The sequence below is a fragment of the Jaculus jaculus genome, chromosome 8 (assembly GCF_020740685.1).
Source record: "Jaculus jaculus isolate mJacJac1 chromosome 8, mJacJac1.mat.Y.cur, whole genome shotgun sequence".
Lineage (NCBI taxonomy): Eukaryota > Metazoa > Chordata > Mammalia > Rodentia > Dipodidae > Jaculus > Jaculus jaculus.
The window spans coordinates 61,622,762-61,636,956 of NC_059109.1; the positions used below are offsets into that span (position 1 = coordinate 61,622,762).

At 39.2% G+C, this 14,195-nt stretch overlaps 1 protein-coding gene across 4 annotated transcripts in view; it reads left to right on the forward strand.

Moving 5' to 3' along the window:
- Window positions 1-14,195, forward strand: part of Fmn1 (formin 1) — a 434,422-nt gene that overhangs the window by 387,433 nt on the left and 32,794 nt on the right. The window lies entirely within an intron of this gene.

Consider the following 14,195-nt stretch of genomic DNA (forward strand, 5'->3'; position numbering starts at 1 on the left):
TCAATGGCATAAATATTTTTAATAAAATTATAAAAGAAAATTTTCCAGATGTAGGGAAAGAAATACCCATCCACATACAGAGATAATGTAGCATACCAAACATAAAGGATCAGAAAAGAAATTCCCTACATGGTATAGTCAAAGCACTAAGTACACAAAACAAAGAAAGGATATTGAAAGCTGTAAGAGAGAAGCATCTGGTCACATATAAAGGGAGGCCCATCAAAATAGCAGTTAACTTTTCAATGGAAAATCCAAATCTGAGAAGGGATTAGAATGATGTATTTCAAGAACTGAAAGACAACAGCTGCCTCCCAAACTACTACACCCAGCAAAACTATCTATCATAATAAAAAAAGAAAAACTTTCCATGATAAAGGCAGGTTAAAGGAATTTATGACCACTAAGCCAGACCTACAGAGGATATGAATGAAATACTTCACGTGGAAGAGAACAAATATATTCAAGAAGCTATAGTAGTAAAATAATAATAATAGCCAATGTTAGAACAGTTGCTATGCAAATAAAGACCAAAAAACAACAAATTTTACAAAATTATCAACATGACAGGGACTAACTCATACTTTTCAATGTTAAATCAGTGGACTGAACTCCCCAATCAGCCACAGACTAACAGGCTGGTTAAGAAAACATTGTCCAGGGCTGGATAGATGGCTTAGTGGTTAAGGTACTTGTGTGAAAAGCCAAAGGACCCAGGTTCAATTCCCCAGGGCCCACATAAGCCAGATACACAAAGTGGTACATACATCTGGAGTTTGTTTGAAACAGCTAAAGGCCCTGGAGCACCCATTCTCTCCTTGTCTCTCCCTTCCTCCCCTCTTCCCCTCCCTCTCTCTCTCTCTTTTCCTCTCTTTCCCTCAAATAAATAAATATTTTAAAAAAGAAAACATTTTCCACCTTTTTTTTTTTTTTTTAGGTAAGACCTCACTTCAGTTCAGGCTGACCTGAAACTCACTCTGTAGTTCCAGGCTGGCCTCAAATTCATGGCAATCCTCCTGCCTCTGATAAAAACCTAAGGATGAAAGGATGGAAAAAAATTTTTCCAAGCAAGTAGAATGAATAAACAAGCAGGTGTGATTGTTCTAATAACTGACAAAATAAACTTCAAATCAAAATTGGAAGTGATAAAGAAGGTCACTTGGTATACACTGAGGGAACAATTCACCAAGAGGACATTATAATTCTAAACATATAGCAAGATGCACCTATTTTTATAAGATGAAATCATCTAGATGTAAAGACAGAGATAAATCCCAACAAAAACAATAATAGTTGGCAATTTCAATATACCACTATCACCAATAGACAGATCATCTAGACAGAAAATACACAGAGAATCAATGAAGTTAAATGACATCACATCAAATGGTTCTAACAGACATTTATAGAACATCCCATACAAACACTACAGATTACACACACTTGTCTCCACATCCCATGAAACTTCCTCTAAAATAGATCACATATTAGTACAGAAAGTAAGTTTCAACAAATTTAGAAAAAATAAATAGCTCCTTGTATTTTAGCCAGCCATAATGCAATAAAGCTAGATATTAGCAAGAGAAACTACAGACATAGAAAACTTTCTGGAGATTGAACAACGCAATATTGAAAAATGAATTGGTAATTGAAGAAATAAAATAAATCCTATAACTAAATGAAAATGGAAGCATGACATACCAGAAGTTATTGGACACAATGAAGGCAGTCCCAAGAGGGAATTAGAGCTCTAAATGACAGCATCACAAACACAGAATTGTCTGATAAATAATGATGCATCTGAAAGCCGTAGAAACACAAGAACAAGCTAAACAGAAAAGTACCAGACAGAAAGTAATAATAAAGATAGGGCTGAAATCAATGGCCTAGAAATAAAGGCAATAAAAAGAATTCATTACACATCTGCTTCTTTAAAAATAAAATTAATATTGGCAAACTCTTAGCCAAATTAACCAAAAGAAAGAGATAAAAGGCCCTAATTAATAAGATTTGAGATTTAAAAAAAAAAACAAATTACAACAGAAACAAATAAAATTGAGAGAATCATAAGGACATACTTCAAAAATCCATATTCCATCAAATTGGAAAATCTCAAAGAAATGGATGAATTTCTTGATGCATAGGACCTATCAAAAATAAAGCAAGATGATATAAATAATTCAAATGGATCTATAATAAGCAGTGAGATTAAAGTAGTAATTAAAATTAAAGAAAATGACTTCCAGTCAAGATGGCGACCTCATAACTGTGCCACACCTCCCTCCCTGGGAAAGAAAGGCAAGGCATTAAGGGTTCACTGGGTCTTTTAGAGGAGAGCAATCTCTAATAGACCGCCAGTGGGAGGGCGCAAAGGAGAAATAAAAGGGAATCGCTGATTCTCTCGCTCGCAGGAAGACCACCAGTCCCCCATCCCTCCAAGCAGCCACCGCACCCATACTCCCAGCTTCAGGATACTCTGCACTTACTGTAGGAAAGGGGACCCAGGCCAGCATAGTTCCACTTGCCTCACTGCACAGGGACGATTGCCCTGCTACACCTGCCCATGCTTGATCTTGGGGAGGCTCCACCTGCTGGCCTGCTTGAGCTCAGGCTTCATCGGTCCATCTTCCTGCCAAACGCATGCCACCCACCTCCGCTTGAGCAAGCTTAGCCTGCTGTGTCCATTTATCCACTTACTGCTCTGGCCGCCTGCCCTTCCACGGGTGAGCTCAGTCACAGTCCACCTACCATGGGAGCTCAGACTCACTCTGCCTGCCCACCCACGCCAGCTCAGGCCCAGTTCCCCATCTGCCATGCAGACCGCATGCTGGTGCCCTGTTGAGTGGGAGCTCAGGCTGCCTTGGTGTCCCAGTGTCCTGCCATGCCTGCCATGCATGAGTTCAGGCTGCTTGGTGCTTGGTGGTTAGGTGTCCTTCTGTGCTGGAGCTCAGGCTGCTTCAGCATCCCACCACATGAGAGCTCAGGCTACTTTGGTGTTGCTGCCATGCAGGAGCTCAGGCTGCTTTGGCATTCCACCAAGTGAGAGCTCAGACTGCTTCGGCATCAGGCCTCAGGCTGCTTCAGCTTCCCACTGTGCATGAGCTCAGGTTGATCCACCCACCCTGCTGTTAGCTCAGGACCACTCTGCCCATCTGCTTGCCTGCCTGCCAGCTCAGGCCAGCTCCCTCAAGTAGCACCACTTCCCCAACCCACCCAGACCACAGTCCTACTCTCCCGGCCCATACACTGTGATGGGCAGACCACAGCACAAAAGAATTAACATGAAAAATAAAATGCAAGTAAATGCAGTAAGATTACCCAGTCCTATAATGAATGTGTCTAATCAAAACATAGAAGAGTCATAAGAATCAGAGCACCAAAAGAAGCTATGAGTAATGCAACCCTGACCAAGCTACTGGTAGAACTTGCAGAAAAGCAACAAAGGACTGATAATCATGTAGATTCTGCCAACACTAGACTAGTCCTAATAGATAAGAAAGTGGAAGGAGTTCAAAGGCAGTTAAGAAATATGAAGGAGAGTGAAAAAAAAAAAAAAAGAGTACCTCAAAAATCACCTGGCATGGGCTGGAGAGATGGCTTAATAGTTAAGCGCCTGCCTGTGAAGCCTAAGGAACCAGGTGTGAGGCTTGATTCCCAAGGGCACACGTTAGTAAGATGCACAAGGGGTGCATGTGTCTGGAGTTTGTTTGCAGTGGCTGGAGGCCCTGGCACACCCATTCTCTCTCTCTCTCTATCACTCTCAATAAATAAGTAAAAATAAACAAAAGAAATTTTAAACCACCTAATGATGATGCTAAATGAGGACATAAAGAAATGCAAGGATGAATCCTAAGAAGCGTCAAGAAAATAAGAAAGTGATATGAAAAATGGAGCTTAACAGAGGGATGGAAACTATACATAGAAAAGTAGTAGAAAATGCAAACATAATTGAACAAGCCCTAAACTCTCTAGAAGCTCTCAAGAATAGAGTCAGCCATGTGGAGGATAGAAACTCTGATCAGGAAGACAAGACAGAAGAAACAGTTTAAGAGTTCAAAAGTTTCAATAAGTTCAAATTTTTCTGTGAACAAAACATGAGGGAATTGTGGTATACCTTTAAATGTCCTAACATCTGATCATGGGCATACCAGAATGGGAAAAAATTCAGACCAAAGGCATGTATAAATATAATAATATAATATAAAATATAATAAATATAAAAATAATCGAAGAAAACTTTCCTACTCTCTCAAAAGAAAGGCCCATCAAGATACGAGAAGCTAACAGGACTCCAAACAGATTGGACCAAAGGAGAAACTCTCCAAACATTTTGTCATTAAGACTCTCAATATTAACATAAAAGAGAAAATCCTAAAAACAGCTAGGGAAAAACAGCACATCACTTTTAAAGTAACCCCATCAGAATTACTTCAAACTTCTCAATGGAAACCCTGAAAGCCAGAAGGGCCTGGAATGGAACACTGCAAAGTCTAAGAACCTATGGCTTCCAACCCAAACTACTTTACCTGGCAAAAGTATTCCTCATAAGAGGTGGTAAAAGAAAAACTTTCCATGACAAAACCCAGCTTTACAATTATATGAACACAAAACCAAACCTACAGAGAGTATTTCAGGAAATTCTCCATACAGAAGAATAAATAATCAACCTCAAATACCTACAAGAAGAAGATCACAATAACCAAACACAGAAAAGGCACAAAAAACTTCAAAGTGCATGAAAACAACAAACTACATATACCAACACAATATGGCAGGGATCAAATCAAGCCTCACAGTCATTACCCTAAATATTAATGGCCTTAATTCACCCATCAAGAGACACAAGCTGACAGAATGGATCAGAGAATTAGACCCCTCAATCTGTAGTCTTCAAGAAACCCATCTCACCACTAAAGACAGACACCTCTTCAGAGTGAAAGGATAGAAAACAATATTCCAAGGAAACAGGAATAAGAAATAAGCAGGCAAAGCTATACTAACATGGGATAAAATAGACTTCAAACAAAAAATAATAAAAAGCAACAAAGAAGGCCATTTCCTACTTATCAAGGAAAAAATCTATCAAGAGGATATCACAATCATAAATCTTCATGCACTAAACACAGGTGCACCACAATTCATAAAACAAAACCTACTTGACAATAAACAGAAATAACCACCAACACCATCATAGTTGGGGAATTCAATATACCATTATCAGTAATAGACAGATCATCCAAAAAGAAACTCAATAGGAAGTAAGAGAGCTCAACAAAACCATAGATCACTTAGACCTAACAAATATCTACAGAACATTCCATACCACATCTACAGACTACACATTATTCCCAGCAGCCCATGGAACATTCTCTAAAATAGATCATATACTGGGTCACAAAGCCTGCATATATATATATAATAATTAATAAAAAAAAAGGAAAAAAACCCTAAAAAAAAAAAAAAAAAAAAAAAAAAAACCTCCCCAAAAAGAACAGTCCAGGACCAGATGGCTTCTCAGCTGAATTCTATCACACCTTCATGGAAAAACTCAAACCAGTCTTCCTCAAACTGTGCCACACAATTGGAGAACAGGGAAACCTCCCCAACTTCTTCTATGACGCTTCTTTCACCCTAATTCCAAAACCAGGCAGAGATGCCACAAGAAAAGAAAATTACCAACGTATTTCCCTAATGAATTTAGACACAAAGATCCTGAACAATATCCTCACAAACCAAATCCAACAACACATCAAAAGCATTATCCACCTTGATCAAGTGGGATTCATCCCAGGAATGCAGGGGTGGTTCAACATATGGAAATCTGTCAATGTATTACACCAAATAAACAAGTAAACACAAAATCCACATGTTCATTTCGATAGATGCAGGAGAGGCCTTTGACAAAATACAACATCACTTCATGATGAAAACATTGGAGAGAATTGCCATGGTTGGATCATATATTAGCATGATAAAGGCAATATACAAAGCTCTTAATGCGCAAATAATACTTAATGGAGAGAGACTGAAGGAATTCCCACTGAGATCAGGAAGAAGACAGGGATGTCCACTCTCACCTCTGATCTTAAATATAGTACTGGAAGTCCTAGCTCAAGCAATAGAACAGGAGAAAGAAATAAAAGGGATAAAATTTGGAAAGGAAGAAATTAAGTTATCTCTAATCACTGATGACATGATTGTATACGTAAAAGACCTGAGAGACTCCATCTCAAAACCCTTGAAGGTAGTAAACTCCTTTAGCAAAGTAGCAGGATACAAAATCAATGCACAAAAATCAGTAGCCTTTCTATATGGAAATGACAAACATACAGAAAAAGAAATAAAGAACATAGTCCCATTTTCTTTTCTTTTTTTTTTTTTTTTGATTTTTTGAGATAGTGTCTCACTCTGGTCCAGGCTGACCTGGAAGTAGTCTCAGGGTGGTCTTGAACTCTCAGCAATCCTCCTACCTCTGCCTCCCGAGGGCTGGGATTAAAGGCATGAGTCAGCATGCCCAGCTCCATAGTCCCATTTTCAATAGCAACAAAAATAAAATAAAATACCTTGGAATAATGTTAACCAAGGAAGTGAAAGATCTATACAACAAAAACATAAAAACACTCAAAAAAGAAATTGAGGAGGACTTGAGAAAATGGAAAGACCTCCCATGCTCCTGGATAGGCAGAATTAACATTGTGAAGATGGCAATCCTACCAAAGGCAATATACAGATTTAATGCAATTCCAATTAAAATCCCAATATTGTTCTTCATAGAGATAGAAAAAATGATCTCAAAATTCATATGGAAAGTCAGAAGGCCTTGGATATCCAAGCATATCCTCAGCATAACCATACCTGATCTAAAGCTATATTGCAAAGCTATAGTAATAAAAATAGCATAGTATGGGCATAAAAACAGCAATATAGACCAATGGAATAGAATTGAGGTCCTGGACTTTGGGTCAAGCAACTACAGCTACTTGACATTTGACAAAGGCCCTAACAATATAGGCTGGAAAAAAGGCAGCATCTTCAACAAATGGTGCTAGACAAACTGGATTACCATATGCAGGAAATTGAAACTTGATCCACACACCTCGCCATGCACAACACTCAAGTCCAAATGGATGAAAGACCTCAATATAAGACCAGAAACTCAGCTACTACTGGAAGAAAATATAGGAGGAACTTTCCATGATATAGGAACAGAAAAAGACTTCCTGAACAAAACCCCAGTAGCACAACATCTTAAATAGTCAATTAACCAATGGGATCACATGAAGCTGAAGAGTTTCTTCACAGAAAAACATACAATAAGCAAAGCAAATAGATTACCCACAGAATGGGAGAAAATATTTGCTGAGTACCCAACTGACAGAGACCTAATCTATAGACTCTACAAAGAACTCAAAAACCTAAACAATAAAAACTCAAACAACCCACTCACAAATGGGGCAAAGAGCTGGACAGACAGTTCACAGAGGAAGAAATACAATTGGCAAACACACACTTAACAAAGTGTTCCTCATCCCTAATCATCGGGGAAATGTACATTAAAACAACTATGAGATTCCACCCTACCCCAGTAAGGATAGCAAGCATCAAAAAAATCAAATGAAAATCAATACTGATGAGGATATGGAGAAATAGGAGCCCTCATTCACTGTTGGTGGGAATGCAAGATGGTACAACCACTTTGGAAAGCAATATGGAGACTCTTAAAGCTGCCCGTAGATTTACCAACAGACCCACTTATTCCCTTATTGGGCATGTACCCTAAAACCTTCAAACCTCAGTCCAGAGAGATTTCCTCAACCATGTTTATAGCTGCTCAATTCATAATAGATAAGAGCTGGAATCAACCCAGATGTACATCACTAGAAAAATGGATAACTAAGATGTGATATATATGCATGATGGAATTCTCTCATAGCAGTAAGAAAAAATGACACAATGAAATTTGAAGAAAAATCATTGAACCTGGAACAGATCATTCTCAGTGAACTTACTCAATACAGAAAGATAATCGCCACATAGTCTCACTCATCTACAGCACCTAAACTGAATCTACCCAAAATGCCAACATACCCAGCAAGCATCTCAAGGACTAAACAATAGGGTGGGTGAGGAGGGACAGGAGGGCAAGGGAGGGAGTGTAGGACACAAATCTAGACCCAAATGGAAATGGTACCACAAAATTCTGCATCCTAAAAGGTAGACCAAATGTTTGAACCTTCACCAGGCCCTTAGATGGAACACCTGAGTCACAAGGCACTGGAGAGGATATGATGAAGACTGACCTTAATCTTCTACAGCCTTCCATTCTCTCCCTCCTCTCCTCTCTCTCTCTCTCTCTCTCTCTCTCTCTCTCTCTCTCTCTCTCTACCCCCCCTCCCTCCCTCCCTCCCTCCCCCCCCCTCTCTTATATTACTTACCTTTTTCTTCCTTCTCTTAGTGGGCACTGACCTTTAACTCCCAGTTCCAGTATATCAAGCACAATGAGATTTTGATCAGAGAGACCTACAAGGTTTCTGTCAGATTTCTGTCAGAGTACTGGATGACCCACCAAAGGTTAGTGGTAAGACCCTACTGCTGAAGATACCATATGTGGTTGACACATAACATGGAATGACATGGCTGGAAGCTGGAAGAGAGTCAGTCCCCAGACAGTTAGCACATCTAGTGCCAGAAGGTGCTACATGGGAGACTGAGGGAAAATGATCAATATCTGTCCAAGCAACTCATGATCTAACCTACTTAGCAGCAAATAACCTGTCATGATGCTCACACATGTGCAAACGTGGCACACAGCCATGGTGGGAAACCACCTGCTCTTGATTTGGCTAACTAATCTTCTCAGTGAAATGGAACCCATATCTGGAGCTGGGAAACAAGTAAGAACCATATCCAAACATGAGCCTGCTCTCCATTATCAAGCTACCACCAATCGTTGCCTACAAGAGGGCCTAAACCTATTAAATTCTCCATATAAAAAATAAGGGTTATCCCACTTATCTGGTGCTAACTTTACTCTCTGTTGGAGAATCTGCTTCTCTTTTTCAGATAGACACAGATCCTAAGGAGAGAATCACTCCATCATATCTCAGAAGGGCCCCAGCTGAAACTAAGAATAATTGGTGAAACAAGCAAGGGTGCTGTTTTCTTGGTGAACCTGGTACCAGCACAAAGGTGAAGGAGATACACACAGAGAACAATCAACTCCTACCAAATCAGATATCCAGAGACACAAGGGCTCCCAGGACCTCATCACTGAAGCTGACCCAAAATGAACCCAACATGACTCAGGGAAATTTTGTAGAAGAGGGGCCAAAAAGAATGTCAGAGCCACATGTTGGGTCATGATATGCAGAGACATTTCCTCTTACCCATAACCGTGGGCTAACTTCACAATGCATGACCCATATACCTCAACAAGGAGGGGCCAGGGGGAGGCGGTAGGACATGGACAAGGCTAACAATGGTACCAACTGGACTGTATTCACAGAGTACAAAAGTAAATAATAAAAAAAGAAAGGAAGGAAGGAAGGAAGGAAGGAAGGAAGGAAGGAAGGAAGGAAGGAAGGAAGGAAGGAAGGAAAGGAAGGAAGGGAGAAAGAAAGAAAGAAAGAAAGGAAGGAAGGAAGGAAGGAAGGAAGGAAGGAAGGAAGGAAGGAAGGAAGGAAGGAAGGGGGGAAAAGAAAATATTTGCACCATGTAAACTAACAGAAATGAACAGGCAACACAGGGATCTACTGAGAAAGAATAAGTCAGCCATTTCTACTTGATGGCTTTAATGACATTTTGGTTTCCAAAAATACTTTACTTATCTTACTAAAGACATTGGAAGTAATTAATTTTGATGTTTGGATGGGGTGCTTGTGTTTAAAGTTTAATCAAATCATTTGCAACATTTTTGTGAAATATTTAAGCAGTGTTGTATATCAGTGTAGTAGTTAATCTGTATTGCCAACTGAATTTGAAATCACCAAGGAGACACACCTCTGGGCATAGCTCAGAGGATGTCTCCAGAAGAGGTATAATTGAGGAGGGAAGAGTCACCCTTAAGGTGAGTGGCACTATCGTGTGGACTAAGAACCTGGACTGAATATAAAGTACAAAGGTTGCAGAGCATCAGCGTTCACCTTTCTCTGCTTGCTGACTGCAGACACAATGCGACCAGCTGCCTCATGCTCCTGTCTCCATGACTTCCTCACCTTGATGGAAAGCACCGTGAACTATAAGCCAAAATAAATTCTTCCTGTACACTGAAAAATAAAATTTAAGAAAACTATAGTCTAATATCCCTGATGAACATAGGCATAAAAATTCCCAATAAAATACTTCAAAACTGAATTTGAGAACATATTAAAAAGATCATCCACCTCAAACACGTAAATTTTATTCCAGAGATTCAGGGATGGTTCAATACATGTAAACCAATAAAGGTAATACAACACATAAATAGGATCAAGGACAGAAATCACATGATGATCCCAGTAGATAGACAAAGACCTTTTGATAAAAAGCCAAGATCCCTTTATGACAAAAACACTGGAGAGACTAGGGATACAGGGATCATATCTCAACCATACATAACAAATCTAGATCTAACCTCATACTAAATGGAGAAAAACTCAAAGTATTTCCACTAAGATCTGGAACAAGACAAGGGTGTCCATGCTCCCCACTGTTATTTACTATAATATTTGTAGTCTTAGCTAGAACAGGAAGATAAGAGAAAGAAAGAAAATGGATATAAATTGAAAAGGAAGAAGTCAAACTATCTTTACTTGCTGATGATATAATTCTAAATATAAGAAACCATAAAAATTCCACCAGAAAATTAGACTTTTTAGCAAAGTGTAAAGATACAAAATTAACACAGAAAAACCAGTAACTGTCTGATACAGAAATGACAAACATACTGAGAAAGAAATCAGGAAATAGTCCCATTCACAAATGCCATTTAAAAAATTAAATACCTCACAATATCCCTACCCATGGAAGTAAAAGACATCTACAGTGAAAACATTAAGACACTGAAGAAATTGGGGCATATACCAGAAGATGGAAACATGTCTCATGTTCACATTATTAGAATTAATATCATGGAAATGGTCATTCCTACCAAAAGCAATATATAGATTCAATGTTATCCAAATCAAACTTCCAAAGCCACCATTAACAGAAATGAAAAAAATTATGCTATGTGGAGGCACAAAAGACCCAAATGTGACCAAAATTATCCCCGCCAAGTTGAGTACAGCTAGAGATGTCGCTGTAACTGATTTCAAGTTATACTACAGAGCCATAATAACAAAAACATCATGGTACTTACACTAAAATAGGCACATAGACCAATGGAAAAGAAAATTCAGGTATGAGTACATGTAGCTGTAGCTACATGATGTTTTTTAAAGTGACCAAAAAACGCATTGGTGAAAAGAGAACATTTTTAATAAATGGTGCTGGGAAAACTGGATATCTACATGTAGAAGAATAAATCTAGACCCTTATCTCTCACTGTGTGCAAAAGTCAACTCCAAGTAGATCAAGACTCCAATATAAGACCTACAACTCTGAATTCACTAGAGGAAAATTAGGGAGAACATCAAGATATAAGCATAGGGAAGGACTTTCTGAAGAGAAATAAGCCAGTTCAGTATATGAGACCTCATGAAACTAAAAATGTGTTTTACAGCTAAGTAAACCATCAACTGAGTCAAAAGACAACCTCTAGAATTGGAGAAAATCATCACCAGCTATATGTCTGATGGATATAAAGAACATGCAAAAAATGATACAGGGCTAGAGAGATGGTTTAGTGGTTACAGCACTTGTCTGCAAATCTCAAGGTCATTCGTCAACTGTCCAGGTTCCACTTAAGCCTGACATACAGAGTGATACAAGAATATAAGGTCACACATGCACATAAAGGGGCAAACATGTCCAGCTTGATTGCAGTGGTTGGAGGCCCTAGTATGCCAGTTCTTTCTCTCTCTCTCATAGAAAAAAGCCAATCTGTCAGGCTTGCCTAAAAAAAAGCCAAGCATGGTGGTGCATGTCTTTAATCCCAGCACTCGGGAGGCAGAGGTAGGAGGAGCTCTGTGAGTTCAAGGCCACCCTGAGACTATATTCCAGGTCAGCTTGGGCTAGAGTGAGACCCTACCTCAAAAAAAAAAAAAAATAGAACAAAAATTCCCTAAGCAATAAAAATTCAAACAACCCATCAAAAAGGGGGTCAAGGGCTGGAGAGATGGCTTAGTGGTTAAGCGCTTGCCTGTGAAGCCTAAGGACCCTGGTTCAAGGCTCGATTCCCCAGTATCCACATAAGCCCGAAGCACAAGGTGGTGTATGCATCTGGGGTTTGTTGGCAGTGGCTGGAGGCCCTGATGTGCCTATTCTTCCCCTACCCCCATCCATCTATCTTTGTTTGTCTGTCGCTGTCAAATAAATTTTTAAAGGGGGGGTTCATGTAACTGAACAGAGAATACATTTTTTTAATTTTTTATTAATTTTGTACTCAGTGAATACAGTGAAGTTGGTACCATTGTTAGCCTCCTCCCTGGCCTACCTCCTTCCCCCGGCCTCTTCTTGATGAGGTATATGGGTCATGCATTGTGGAGTTAGCCCTCAGTTATGGGTAAGAGGAAACGTGTGGTTCTGACATTCTTTCTGCCCCCTCTTCTGCAAACTTCCCTGAGTCATGTTGGGCTCATTTTGGGTCTGCTTCAGCAATAAGGTCTTGGGATCCTCTGTGTCTCTGGATATCTGATTTGGTAGGAGTTGATTGTTCTCTGTGACAGACTCCTTCACCTTTGTGCTGGTACCAGGTTCACCAAGAAAACAGCATCCTTGCTTATTTTGCCAATTATTCTTAGTTTCAGCTGGGGCCCTTTTGAGGTATGATGGGGTGGTTCTGTCCTTAGGATCTTCAGCTATCTGAAAAAGAGAAGCAGATTCTCCAACAGAGAGAAGAGAGTACATTTTTTTTAATGTTCAACATCTTTAGGCATTATGGAAATGTAAACTCAAACTACTTTGAGTTTCTACCTCATCCCAGTCTGAATGGCTATCATCAAAAAATAAAATCAAATGCTGGTGATGTTTTAGGTAGAGAGGAACCTTTAGTCACTGTTAGTGAAAGTGTAAACTGGTACAGCTACTATGGAAATCAGTGTGAAAATTTCTCAAAGAGCTAAAATAGGGCTATCATATGACTCAGCTATACCATTCCTGGTCATATAATTTAAAGGCTCTATATGTTATTATACAGATACTTGTTGAGCCATATTTGTTCCTGCTCTAGTCAAAATAGTTAGCAAATGGAATCAGCCTAGATGACCATCAATTTATTAATGGATAGTGAAGATGTTGTGCATATACACAATGGAGTTTTATTCAGCCATAAAGAAAAATGAAATTCACAGGAAAATGGGTGGATCTGAAAAATACTATATAAAGTAAGGCAGCCCAAGTTGAGAAAGACAAACACCACATGTTTTCTTGTATGTGTGGATTCTAGCATTGAATTTTTAGTTTTGTCATATATTTGTTAGTTGTAATAAGTCAGTAGTGAAGGCCAGGAAGCTAGAAATGGTTGATGGTGGGAGAGGAGGAGGAAGGAAGGAAGGACACAAGGGGAGATCATATTACATATGTTAGTAGAGAGAGTACACTTCTAAACAGGTTGAAGGGAATAGAAGAGAGGAGAGAGTGAACTAAAACTATAGATGATGTGAATAGACTATATGGAAATCTACTTTGTTAGCTAATTAAAAAGTATAATTTTAGTGCTCACTTTGGCAGCAGATATACTAAAATTAAAAGTATGATTTAAAAAAAGAGAGAGTGGGCTGGGGAGATGGTTCAGTGGTTAAAGGCACTTATTTGCAAAGCTTGATGGCCTAGGTTTGACTCTTCACCACCTATCTAAGGCCATACACACCAAAGTGGCATATGCATCTGATATTTGTTTGCAGTGGCAAGAGATCCCCCTGTTCATACACACACACACACACACACACACACACACACAAACACACACACACACTCTCTCTCTCTCTCTGTCTCAAATAAATAAAATTTATTTTTAAAAGAGAGAAGTACCCTGTCAAAGTGAAGACTGTTACACCCAGAAGCTACAGATTGTTATGGGAAAATCCCAAGGCCAAAGGGTGGAAATCTCCCATTAA